The sequence below is a fragment of the Lissotriton helveticus genome, chromosome 1_1 (assembly GCF_964261635.1).
Source record: "Lissotriton helveticus chromosome 1_1, aLisHel1.1, whole genome shotgun sequence".
Taxonomy (NCBI): Eukaryota; Metazoa; Chordata; class Amphibia; order Caudata; family Salamandridae; genus Lissotriton; species Lissotriton helveticus.
Window position 1 is genome coordinate 164,764,849 of NC_136057.1, and position 14,148 is coordinate 164,778,996.

The following is a 14,148-nucleotide window of genomic DNA, read 5'->3' on the forward strand; positions in this document are numbered from 1 at the left end:
ACACAATAGCCCCACACTCTTGAACACTACACCCGATATTACTGATGATATCAATAGGCCACTCTCATCATCCATCGAGAATACACGGACTCCAGCAGACCACTCCTGTGAGGTTCTCTACCTTTCCCCCCCACACTTACCCCACCGCATAGATCCACCAGGCTTAACCTCACACCCTAGTATTGGGTACACACTCCCTTGTGGACACCAGATACCAGATACCTTTGATTCCGCTATTTATTATTGACTGTTGATGCTAAGAAGTTAATGGTATAGACACTGAGCAGTAGACACTATTATGTTCCAATGCTATCCATTCATATTACACGTAAGTAGATTGGAGATATCCCCAGAAGGTGTGTCATTACAAACAGCAGTATCTGTAATACCTTGGCATCTCACTTTTTTTGTGGATATAACGCATTTGAATGTTTCCAACTTGTTAATAAAACTAATAAAAATGAATTATAAAAAAAAAAAGACAAGTCCTATTGCGAACACAGCACACCAAATCCAGCTTTTCTGAGAAGATGCCCATGGCCAGGAAAGGTGACAAACTGCAGTATATTCTTTTCTCTTCTCCCAACCCCCTTCCCTTTGGGAACTATTGCCCATGCAGTGTCAGCCAAGTGCTTCTGAGATTGGTCCTCAGTGGGATTGAAGGTACGCGATGCCCAGTCTGCTCTCTGCACTACAATGATGACCTCAGCGATGCTTTCCTGCTCTTTGCGGCCTCCTCCATCATGAACGGGACTCTTTGCAGTGGACTAAGAAGGACATTTTCAGCAGGACTAACTTGTTCCTTGTGTCCAACCCACGCTCCATCGTGGTTAGCCTGAACTTGCGCGTCCCAGTCCGCTTTCTGTGTTTAAGGCGAGTATAAAGGCAGGCAAACTGCATGGCTCGCCTTTAGTTGCTCTTGCGTTTCACTGGCAGCAGCGCCTTTATCTCTAGCGCTTGTGAATTTAAAATGCTTGTGATTTTAAAAATACCCGTTTTTTCTCTTGTGTAAATTTTACTTTTTGGCACTTATCCCCTGATCTTAATACTTGGCCACGCATACCCCCACCTCTGTCAGCTTACCTGCATCTTAATTGGAAACGCACCGCATTTCGCGGGTCCTTTGCCACAGTTATGACGGCGGCCATACTGGTGAGGGGCAGACTTCGCGCGTCCCAGTCCGCTTTCTGTGTTTAAGGCGAGTATAAAGGCAGGCAAACTGCATGGCTCGCCTTTAGTTGCTCTTGCGTTTCACTGGCAGCAGCGCCCTTATCTCTAGCGCTTGTGAATTTAAAAAGCTTGTGATTTTAAAAATACCCGTTTTTTCTCTTGTGTAAATTTTACTTTTTGGCACTTATCCCCTGATCTTAATACTTGGCCACGCATACCCCCACCTCTGTCAGCTTACCTGAATCTTAATTGGAAACGCACCGCATTTCGCGGGTCCTTTGCCACAGTCTCGACGGCGGCCATACTGGTGAGGGGCAGACTTCGCGCGTCCCAGTCCGCTTTCTGTGTTTAAGGCGAGTATAAAGGCAGCCATGTCTGCGCGCAGCGTTAACGCGCAGCGGGGACGCCGTTGTGACGCCGGAGTTACGCCAGAGTTCAGCCCGTCTGCGCCCGTCCGCGCTGAGGACGGGCTGCAGGTCGGGCTTGACTCTGTTCCTACTCCTTCCCCTCTAGATAAGGCACCTAGGCTATACTCAAGATCAGACATCCTTGCTTTAAGACCTGTATTTCAGCCCTGTCTATATCGCTATTCGCCCGAGGGGATTCTGCACTGTGATAGGTGCAGGGCCTGCTCTGCCCCTTTTAATTTTTCCTGTAATGGAGGAGTAGCATCTTTTCTCCCGGCCAAACAAAATGACACGCCCTCCAGATCGGGTTTTCTGATTAATGCCCGTTCGCTTATTAGGCATAATGTCACCTTTCACGATTTCGTGGATGAGCGACAGCCGGACTGGGTGTTCATTACTGAAACATGGGCCTCCGAGACCTCTGGACATGACCTGATCTTGGCCATTCCTGATGGTTACTCTCTTTATAGGCAGGATAGATCTCGGCGGAGAGGAGGTGGCATTGCCATCCTCCTTAAATCCTCCCTCTCCTGCCTCACCAAATCTTTATCGATGCCGTCTGATCGGTTTGAAGCGCTCTATTTTTGTATTACCCTCTCCCCATCAGCCTCTTTCACTGGGATTCTGATTTATAGGCCCCCTGGTCATAGAGTCAGTTTCCCTTCTGAACTACTGACACTTTTAGAACCTTTCTTTGGGAAAGCGGCCTTTACCATCTTGGGTGATTTTAATTTTCACTTTGATGAGGCTACCTCAAAAGACACAATATCGCTGGTCGACTCACTAGGCGCATGTGACCTTGCCCAACCTGTGAGTAGCCCCACTCATAAGGCCGGGCACATACTTGATGGAATATTCTCTAATGATCTTAGAATCTCTACTGGCCCTCCGCTACCTTTGGTCTGGTCTGATCACTATGCAGTGCCAGTCCAACTTCTTCTTCCTGTTTCTGTAATTACCAGTACTGGAACTTCTCCATTTATCTCTAGGAGAAATTTTAGGAAGATATCGGACGAGGCCCTTATCCCGCTTGTCACTACCCCCCAATCCCTGTCATCTAAAGACGCAGCTGCTGCAGCACAACACCTGATGGATTCGATATCTATGGCAGTGGAACATCTTGCCCCCCAGTCTTTGCGCTATGTCGCACGTCGAAAGCCTACGTCACCTTGGTTTTCTGATCAGCTGAGGCTCTTGAGGCAGAGAGTCAGGGGTAGTGAGAGAAAATGGAGGAAATCTTGGGACGCTAAAGATCGGGAGGCCCACAAAATCGCACTGCAGGATTATAAACGGAGAGTAGTGATAGTGAAGCAGGATTATTTTACCAATCTGACCAGCTCACTTTCCTCCTCCAGGGAGCTTTTTAAAATCGCTGACTCCTTATGCTCCCTGCAACTCCCGGATCCCGTAGTCAGTTCGCAAGATCTTTGCGACAAGATCTCCGACTTCTTCCACGACAAAATTCTGGATATCCACATATCCTTGGAAGCTCACTGTCTTGTTTTGGATCAAGGTGTACAGTCTGAAATCTCTAGCCTTGATTCCTTATGCACAGTTTCCCCTTGCTCTTTTACGGACTTTCCATCTCTTTCCTTGGAAGAACTAAACCTGTTGCTCGACAGGATTAAATCTGCTTCCCCCCTGGATCCCCTTCCTCTGAAAAAACTTAAAGAGTGTAGGGGTAGCCTTCTTCCTCCTATGCTTGAGGTAATGAATATGGCTATTACCCAGGGCTCTTTTCCGGCGGTGTGGAAGAAGGCGATTGTAAAACCCCTCCTTAAGAAGCCGTCCCTTGATCCGGCCTTATTGAAGAACTTTAGGCCCATTTCCCTCCTTCCTGCCCCGGCCAAGATGCTTGAGGCACATCTTAATTTCCATCTGTCCTCTTTCCTTGAGTCATCTGAATACCTTGACAACACGCAACACGGCTTTAGAAAACATCACAGCACTGAGTCCGCTCTCACGTGTGTGGTCAATAACATCCGACTTAAAGTGGACTCAGGCCAAACCGCGGTCCTTGTGTTGCTGGACCTCACGGCCGCGTTCGACACCCTCTCCCCGGCCATTCTTACATCTCGGCTTAGGGAAGCTGGAGTCAGTGGACCGGCCTTGAGTCTCCTAAACTCCTTTCTGTTGGAAAGGGAGCAGAGAGTGATGCTGGGGAACCACCTCTCCCCTGCTAAGTCACTGCAGTGTGGGGTGCCACAAGGGTCGGCCTTAAGTCCGACCCTGTTCAACATCTATGTGGCTTCCCTGGCAAGACTAGTAAGATCGCAGGGGATGGAGGTGGTGTCCTATGCAGATGACACCCAGATCATGGTGTCACTGGCTCACTCCTCTGTTAGGTCATCCGCCGCCTGTTTCAGGGTATGCATGCAGTACGTGGCAGACTGGATGACTATAAATTCCCTGAAACTGAACGGCGAAAAAACGGAGGTGTTGATTTTTGGGAAGGACCAAGGTGCTTGGTCAAGTGAGTGGTGGCCTTCTTCTCTCGGCATCTGCCCCACCCCCTCCCAATCTGCCAGAAATCTTGGCGTCATCTTCGACACCTCGCTTTCCCTTTCCATTCAATTGAACAGGACCGTGGCCACCTGTTGGGGTGTGATTAGGATACTCAATAAAATACGTGGGTATCTCTCCCTTAAGGCTCGTAAGCAGGTTGCGGTTGCCTTGGTAGGATCGAGACTTGATTATTGTAATTCCCTTTACACGGAAATCAATAAAAGCCTCTTGCACCGACTGCAGGTTGTGCAGAATGCTGCAGCTCGGTTCGTTTTAGCCCTTCCTAAAACCTGTTCTGCTACTGCAGCTAGGAAGGAACTTCACTGGCTACCTGTGCAGCACAGAATCTCTTTCAAAATTCTGTGTTTAGCGTACAGAGCGGTGACAGAAGGCTCTTCTAGTGCCATGGGCTCTCTTCTCACGCGCTATGTCCCTACAAGAGGCCTTCGCTCTGCGGGACTCTGTCAATTGGTTGTTCCACGATTTAAACTAGCCAGATGGGGAGCCAGAGCGTTCTCTGTGGTGGCCCCTCAGCTCTGGAACTCTACCCCTCTGGATATAAAAACCCTCCCCACAATTGAGCTATTTAAAAACGCTCTTAAAACTTTTCTCTTTAAGAAGGCCTATCTATAAGAGCTTTGCTGTTGAGTGTACTGCAGGGAGCTTAGCTGATACATTTTACTTAGGCGCCTTGACGCCCGTCGGGCTAAGTTCTGCGCACAACAAGATCCGTTTCATTCATTCCACTTGTGACTTTCTCCCAGTCTTGCAGGACAATATATCTTTGGGCTTTTTGGTGCAATTTTCACGCGAAATTGTATATCTCTGGTTCTGCTGATTGGAATTTTGTTATTTTGGTCTTGATTTATGAATTAAGTGTAGCTCTTTTTAATTTTTCTAAATTGTTGTGGGTTTTTTCCTGTGTTTTCACTTTATCACTATTTGAGGTGCTGCATAAATACTTTACACATTGCCTCTAAGTTATACCTGACTGCTCCGTGCCAAGCTACCAGAGGGTTGAGCACAGTTTAAATTTGGGTTTGCTTGTGAGTTCGCCCTGACAAGAATTGTGGTTGCTGCTTGAGAAGAGGTTCACCCCACCACCAGTAACCACATTTTTTAAATACATTTTTTGTAATTGCCACATCAAATGCTGATTGGTTATCTTTCCAGTGAGGGCTTACCATCAATACACTACAAAAAAAGCAATCCTTAGCATCTATTCAGTGTAATTGTATTCAACACAGTAGCAAAGTTGCTTAATGCCATTCTCACTGAAAGACTTTCCTCTCTTCTCCCCTTCCACCCTTCCCTGTTTCCCATTAAACACCTTTCAATGTTCTCTATTTTCTGATTACTTGCACTGGTACCAGCCGACAAGATTAAATATCTTGAGGCAAGAAATCTTGCGTTTGTGCTGTCTGACCCTTGAGCTCCCCCATCTATTGCAATCTGAAAGAAAGAAAGCCATCGACCCCTTCTGCGTAACACTGAAATGCGACAGAATATAAGTTCAGATGCAGCGGGCAGAGCGATAATGAACAATAAAGATGGAGTAAGTCAGTTTTATGCAGGCCAGCAAGTGTGTAAGACTCCGGGAAGGGAGGATATCTGAGGGGAGAGGATTACTGCCAACAAGTGCCGCACTATATGAAGAATGGCAGTGCCCACCACTAAGGCCATACACTGGCAACAAGGTGATGTAAGGAATGCTTGAGTAAAGCTCAGCCACTGGCAATAACTCAGGGGCATATTATCAAGAAACGGCGTTAAAATTATCGCTGCTTTAGCAGCAGAAAACGGCCGCTAAAGCGGCGATAATGGGCTTGATAATATGCCGTAGAGAATTCCAATAGAAGCCCATGTTCTGGTGTCAACCTGGGCTTCTATTGGAATTCTCCAGGGCATATTATCAAGCCCATTATTGCCACTTTAGCGGCAGTTTTATGCCGCTAAAGTGGCGATAATGTTAACGCTGTGCTTGATAATATGCCCCTCAGTCCGCTATTCAGTTCATCATTTTTCTCTCATAATGAGATTCTGGGCAGAGACCAGCCATGTGCAAGTGAGTCTTGTTCTTGCTGCAATAGGGAGAGTCTAACACTCCCTGTCAGGCCTGGTTCCCTCAAGACAGGAAATCAAAGCACCTCCAGACCGGCTTCCGGGTGTTTAGGCTGCTTAGGAAATCAAAGCACCTCCAGACCGGCTTCCGGGTGTTTAGGCTGCTTAGGTCCTACCCCAGGAATGACGTTTACGTACTAAAAAGGAAAGTTTAGGCCTGGCATGAGGTTTATTTTTCCAGGTTGAAATAGCAGTTTAAAACTGCACACAGGCTGTGATGGCAGGCCTGGGACATGTTTTAAAAAGCTACTTAAGCGGGTGTCACAATCAGTGCTACAGGCCCACTAGTTGCATTTAATTTACAGGCCCTGGGTTCATGTAGTACCGCTTTACTAGGGATGTATAAGTAAATTAAATGTGCCGATTGGGTGTAAAACAATTTAACCATGTTTAAAAGAGTGAGCACAAAGGGGCATATTATCAAGACAGGCAATAAGGTTATCGCCGCTTTGATTGGAATTCCATAGAGCATATTATCCAGCCCATTATCGCTGCTTTAGCAGCAGTTTTCTGCCGCTAAAGCGGTGATAATTTTATCACCTGTCTTGATAATATGCCCCAAAGTCTTTAGCACTGGTGAGCAGTGATAAAGTTTGCAGAGTCGTAAAGCCAGCAAAAATGAAGTCAGAAAAAAACAGTAGGATGGAGGGCAAAGAGTTTGGGGATGGCTTTGCAGAGAGGGCCAAGCCCAACAACTGTCTTTAGGCCATAAACACATGTATAATGAATAACCATCTAAAACAAAATACGCAAAGACAGAGCTTATGACCTGTGGACAGTGACAAAAGCACCAACCTACCGCCAAATGGCCCAAGGAACCTGAGGTTCCTCCAGCAATATCAAGAGAAAGCAGAAGCGTAGAGGTAACCACAGAGTCAGACGTATATGTGATAGGAAATGTTAACAACGTAAAAGAGAGTGCCTTTTACACAATGAAAACACCACGTTGCATCCTTCCATACCTTAAAGATCAACAGAAACTGCAAGACATCTTCACACTCTTAGTCTACAACCTCGTCTATGGCCAAAAATCATTGACAAAGCCATTAGCTCTCATATTCGAAACCTCTGGGCTTTGCCAATGCTTGTTTTATCCTGGTCCTTTTTACCCGGGGTTGAAACATTCCGGCTACAAACGAAAGCAGCAGAATACAAAGCAACCTTCAGACGCTAAAAATCAATACTGTTGCCTGAATCAAACACTGCAAACAAAACCCATTCTTCTTCGTGCTGCGCTCTTTCGAGGAAGCTCTCTCCTGTACTTAGCTTTTATTTCTGAAAAAAATGTGTATAGAAGTAACCAGGCTACAGCCTGGTCAGAAAACCACAAAATCAGTTGCCCTAATCAAAGTAAAATAAGAGAGACCCCAGCTGCAAAGCACCACAAACTCGCTGCAGCTATGTTGTGAAAGCATGGTGAGCCCTGCTGCACGTGAGGTGCAGATTCAGTGTCTGTGCAGTTAGCTGCAGATTCATTATTCAGTGCAGTGCCAGGGCTGCAGAATCGATGTCTGGTGCAGTTAATGGGATCTAAAGTCCATATTCAGTGAGGGTGCTGTCTGTGCAATTAGCTGCAGATTATGGGGCCTATTCACCTCTGCCATATTAGCGTTCAATAAATTGTTATAATATAACACAACTTGGGGCAGATTTATGATGGGAATGCGCCACGTTTGCGTCTCGCAACTGCGGCGTAAACGTGGCGCATCCCTACGACCCATTTACAACGTGACGCATCTAGGCAGATGCGTCACGTTGTAAAGCCCTGCGCCACTTGTGGGCGTTCCGGCGCAGGGTGGGCGTTCCGGGGCAGGTGCGCCTCGCAAAAGTGGCTGAGTGAAATCTATAAGATTTCACTCAGTCACTTTCAGGCCAATGCTGCGTCAAAACCCTGCGCCTGCTTGAAGCAGGCGTAGGTCTTGATGCAGCATTGTATAGATGGGGCACCCCCGAGCCTTGCTGGAGCTGCGGCGCGCTTGCGACGCAACTCCAGCAATGCGCCACCTTTACGGCACAGATGCGTCACGCATCTGTGCCGTTTTTGCCCCATGGTGCGCCGCATTGTAAATGCGGCGCATCATGGGTGGCGGAGCAGTGGCGCAAAATTACTGGTGCATCCCTGGGGATGCGCCAGTTATCATAAATCTGCCCCCATATATTCACAAACTGCATTTTGTGGTACATTTCGTAGTAAATGAAATGCTCACAAACCTCACTGTGGACATCTCTACCTCTCTTATCTTTTCTGTGTGGAGATTTCCACAGAGGTGCACATATGTTTTTGCAGTATATGTGGTAGGGGCAGGGTGGAGTGGCTGGGAAATTGGAGGGACCAACGGAGGGACAAAGGTCAGTCCACAAAAGAGTAAGCCCCCTCCAATTCACAAACTGCACTTTAAAATTACAACAGTCACAAAGCACCCAAAACAGTGCTAAATCTTCTCCAGCTCAGACTTAGAGTAAATCCAGGACCGCAAATAGCCAAAAGTGTGCACTGCAAAATAATTTTATAGAAAATAATGGAGGCAATAAATCACTGTAGAATTATATAGGAAACTAAAGGAGCTTTTTGGGATATCCAAATATGTGAATCATTTTATTAAATCTTGTGTAAAGTACTACTTATTTAGTTTGATTTTATCATCCTATACTGTTTTAGATCAAGTTGAAAATATACCTGGTAACATCATAATTTTTTCTTAAAGTCCAATGCTGTTTAATTTTTTAACAAAGTTAATAACTCTTCTATTTAATCTATTTAGTTTTCCTTTAAGAACAAATGCTGTAGATTGATAACAAGGACTACTATCCTTGCAACACACCTGATGATAAAAAGAGTGATTGTTCTCAACTCCACTACCCATCTACAGCTGAAACACATTTCAATACCTACCAATCACAGCCAGGTTCACCATGTAAGAAATGAACTTACACACCAGACAAACTATGTCAGTGAATATGTTTATTGTTTCACCCCTCCTTTTGTGAATTCTTACTTGGGAGGTGAATAGAGAGGATGTACAGACAAATATTAACATCTTTGAGATGTTCAGGGAAGCAGTCATTGACAGATACCACTTCTGACCTGATGTAAGCCTGGACATGGTTGCAAACTCGGAGCAGTAGCTTGATTCACTTACAGCTTGCTCTCAGGCTATCCCTGCCTATGTCAAAATACTGGCTTCACTCTATCTCAGGGCCACTGGATCTTTCCGGAGTGTCAGCTCTGACAGTGTAGACATCTAACATGCCAATTAGTCTTGATGCTTTCATCAGGTACTGTGATGCAAAAATAGAAGAGTGCACTAGTTTATCACCATGCCATAGTCATTGGTGGAAAGGCAAAGTGTGTCAGGGGAATTCTTTGTCTTTGTCCACCTTCCTCATATACTCGGTGCCACTGACTGCTCCAATGTGACATTTCAGCCACCTCACCACACAGCACACCTTTTCTGCAATACCTACTCTTTAGCTCTTTACCTTTAGCGCCAGGAAGCCGCTTGGTCGCAGTGTGCTTTATCAAGAACTTTCTTCATTTCATTTCATTTCATTTCAGCAACAGATACCAGTGGCTCTCCATCAACTTGCAAGCTGTTTGCAATGCCACGGGCTGCTTCAGTGATGTGTACGCTGCTTTTTTGGAAGCAGACATGACATCCATATCTTCTCGTGTTGCACGCTGTTTGGCTGCGCCTGATTTCAATGACATGGGCCTCTTTGGTAAGTATTACTTAAACTAGGGGTGGGCAGAACTCGCATAGTTTCACTCAGTGGAATTTCGCAGAGTTACATAAAACTCTGCAAGTTTTCCGTGGAGTTCTGTGAGTGGACGGAATTCGGCACGCCACATTGCTCATGCTGATTTTTAGTGCCAGGAGATTGTTCCATGCTGTAAAATCAGCACAAACGACACCACTCTGTGTGCCAGAGAACACTGCTTCTTTCTGCTCCTCGAGTAGATTTTCTACTTTAGTGGCATCTTTCTCAATGTGAACATTGTGACCTTCTGTGACCACCTGCTTTGAGAAATCTCGCCAGGAGTCATTCTAGCACCCAAAGATCACACTAGGGGATGCAAATTTTCGCTCATGCTCGACAACTTAATGTTGATGTGTGAGTGAGAAAAAACTCCACCTCGCGGCGGTTGGCAGAGTATTGCCGGAACTCCGTGCTCCAAGTGGAACGCGGAGTGAGAAAAACTCTGTGAACTATGCTACGCGGAGCAGAATTTTTTTGTCCACCCCAAAATAAAACCCCACATACTCAATAATTACCACAACACAATACACACACATTACCTTACACCCATTTTATGTTTGTAGGTCTGATGTATTATGCTGCAGTAGAAAACTTCTCAATACAGGATTTCATTCCAGACATCTCAATGTTCAATATGCTGACTCTGATGCAGTCCACTTTCGTGGACGTCATTGGTGCTTCTCAACATAGAGCAAGTAAAATAGATAAAACTCTTTGAAGAAATCAAAAGGGTCAGTCATGGGGTCCTTTATGGAGTAGTTGGTGAGCTTCAGAAATTACTTCTTGGGGTCAAGCAGCTTTTAGAGGCCGACCATGGCAAATTCCAAGCTGCTTATGACTTATTCTGACTTAAAAAATTGGCCAAAGATATGGGGGAAAAAACACTTTATCACCTTACTAAATATATTCGATCTACAAGTATAAACACACCCCCTCAAAGAAGAGCCCTTGGGTTTCCAATTAAACCTTCAAAACCTTTAGTGCCTCATTTACAATATATTGATTCACTGCAGCTCAGCAAGCCTTCCTGCTTCTATAGGATTCAGTCCATTTCTGTCCTTTTCCCCTGCTCTTGTGCACTATGGGCTGCCATGCGCCAATGCAGTGACCCTTGCACCATGGTGCAGGGTTATCTGTCTTGTATAAGTGGTTGTTTTTGTGCAGCAAGGTGTCCCCCCTGCACATAAACAATCACAAAAGGTGTTTTCCTCTTTCTATGTGTGCTGCAGAACCCTGAGGGCCCGAATTACATAGGGCCTCCACACTTCTGCCGGAGACCATGCAGACATGGAGGGGTCTCCACACTTATGGCGGAGGCCCCGCAGACATGGAGAAGTCTTTGCACTTGGGGCAGAATGTTCTAATGAGAATTCTCAGTGACGAGATTCTGCATCGATTGCAGAGACTCCTGCATGACTGCAGGGCCTTCACCACCAGTTTGGAGGCCCTTTGTTAATCAGGTCCTGAGTGTTTGTGGTTTGCAGGCTTTGCAATTGCAAAATAACTTTTATAATACAATGAAGGAACGTTGTTTAAGTACAGGAAGAGGCAACCATTAACAGTGATCAATTATTACAGTTGATTAGAGTATGGCAGGTGCTCTCCAGATCTCTTGGTGATTTATTTGGGGTAGACTTGTCTGGGGTAGTGACTGGGCTAGAGCTAGGTAAAAAAATAACAAGCATTGGCAATGCCAGTCCAGCCTGCCTTTATATTATATTGCTAATGAGACCAATTGGCATCGCCAGTGCTTGTTTATAGTAGTCTTCAATGTCTGTCAAAATCAAAATAGTATCTTCCAAATTTCTTCTCCAGTTTTTCTAGTGACCACGAGATGACAGTGAAATAGAGCAAACTGGTGGTGTTTAAATGTGGCTCGGGTTTCTTAGATTCAATGCTGCATTTGGAACAGTATGAATAACGAATCTACCCACAGTGAAACCAAAATGCTCTTGCATGCAGATCAAAAACAGAAAGGGAGGAAAGTGTCAAATAGGAGCAAATCAGCTGAGATTGACCAAACACCATCCAATTTCGAGGAAAGATCGGATCTCTGGAGTATTGTAATGTATGGAGAATTTTCTGGCCAGAAACTTGAACACACACTCGTAGAATGGACAGGATGTCCCACTTCCATCAAACTCTAAAATAAGCCTGTAGTTTATGGGAGAGTGGGTAAGGGAGTGGTATGGCCCATGCCTGAAAGAAATGTGAAAGAGCTGTGAACATTTTGATGACATTGTCCATTTGTCATTTTTGAAACAAGCATAAGGGGCCCGATTCACAGAATGGCAGTTAGGATTTTGTCTTAAGTTTGTCTTAAGACAAACTTAAGACAGACTTAAGACAAAATCCTAACTTCTGTGAATACCAAAAGTAGTAAGTTCATTCTGTGAATGCCAAAAGTAGTAAGTGCATTCTGTGAATCCTAAAACAGAAGTAAGTTTAGGATTGTCTTAAGTTCATTCTGTGAATCGGGCCCTATGTATTGGAGTTTGTTAAGGGGATGCTGGCAGAAGAAAGATGTATTTCTAAGGAAGTGGTGATTTTAGTTTATTGGACATTAGAGAGATGATTCTGAGTTAGTTTTGAGAGTTGTATCTGCAGGGATTCTTGTTAGGGTTTGTTTTTGCAGGACAGGAGGCCTTTATTCCTGGACAGACAAGCCCGTTCCGGAGGTGGGAAGCAAAGTGGTACACTCTGACGGGCAGTTACTTGGGGACAAATAGATAGGTCCTACTTCTGAATGGATACTGAGGATGTTAAGGAAGGTAAGGTAGACCATTGACGTAAGTAAGGGTACAGGTACTCTACTTGAGATGCTCCTCTGTTTCAGAAATTCAATGCCTTCATGGACGACCATTCCCACAAGTAGTTCAACCCAGCCAAGGTAGAATTACTGCTATTTGCCAAGAACAACAAACAAGATACTGTACAAACTTGGCTGAATGGCATGAATCTTGATGGCTTTAAACCCCAACTCTCACCAAATGGCAAATCACTTGGATTCACCATAGGCGCCAACCTCTCCCTAAAGAAACATATTGTCAAAAAAACAAAGATGGCCTGGTAAAAGTTTTCTCTTCTAGAGAAAGTCAAACTGTTTCACCCAAAAAACGTCTTCAGAGCTGATGTTCAAGCCCTTGTACTCTTGCATTTGGATTGTGCTAATGTCCTACTCTATGGCCTCCGAGACGCCACCCTGGCACCCCTAAGGGGCCTCCTACAGACCACAACATGTCTCATCCACAGCCTTCTCAGAAATATGATCACATCACCCCCATCCTGATGGGACTTCATGGGCTCTCCTTGCCAGCCTGCACCATCTTCAAACCCAACTGCATCATTTACAAATCTATCCCGACCATCACCCCCACTTATCTTGCATGCAAACTCACTGGGCCCGATTCACAGAATGAACTTAAGACTCAATCCTAAACTTACTACTATTTTGGTATTCACAGAATGCACTTACTACGTTTGGCATTCACAGAATGAACTTACTACTTTTGGTATTCACAGAAGTTAGGAATTTGTCTTAAGTTTGCCTTAATTAAGACAAACTTAAGACAGATTTAAGACAGACTTAAGACAAAATCCTAACTTCTGTGAATACCAAAAGTAGTAAGTTCATTCTGTGAATAACAAAATAGTAGTAAGTTTAGGATTGAGTCTTAAGTTCATTCTGTGAATCGGGCCCAGAATTTCTAGGGATTCTCTGCCCACCCACAACCATGACACCACCAGCCTGCAGTCTAAGAAGTGTAAAAAGAAAGCCAAGACTACAGGCCTTTTCTATCTATGCACAAAGGATCTTGAAAAACATCCCTGTGTCCATGAGGACTGCTCCTAACGCTTCTCCAACTTCAGAACGAGTTGAAAACTTACCTCTTTAAAGAACACGGCATTATCCATCCACAACTCAACTTCGTCTACTATTACACACTTACTTTAAGCTTGCCATTGAACATCCATAAGGCTCCGCTGCCTTTTTACTAGGTTTGTGTTATAGAAATAGCTTAAACATATATACATGCAGATTTAATTGTTCGTTGGTTTGGAGCCATTAGTCACAAGCAGCGTTGATATATCACCAGAATACTGAGTTTTAAATATTGTGCTACAAGAGTGTTGTAGCCAGAATTTTGTATTTCAAAATTTTGTGAAAGAACCAATATGTACATAA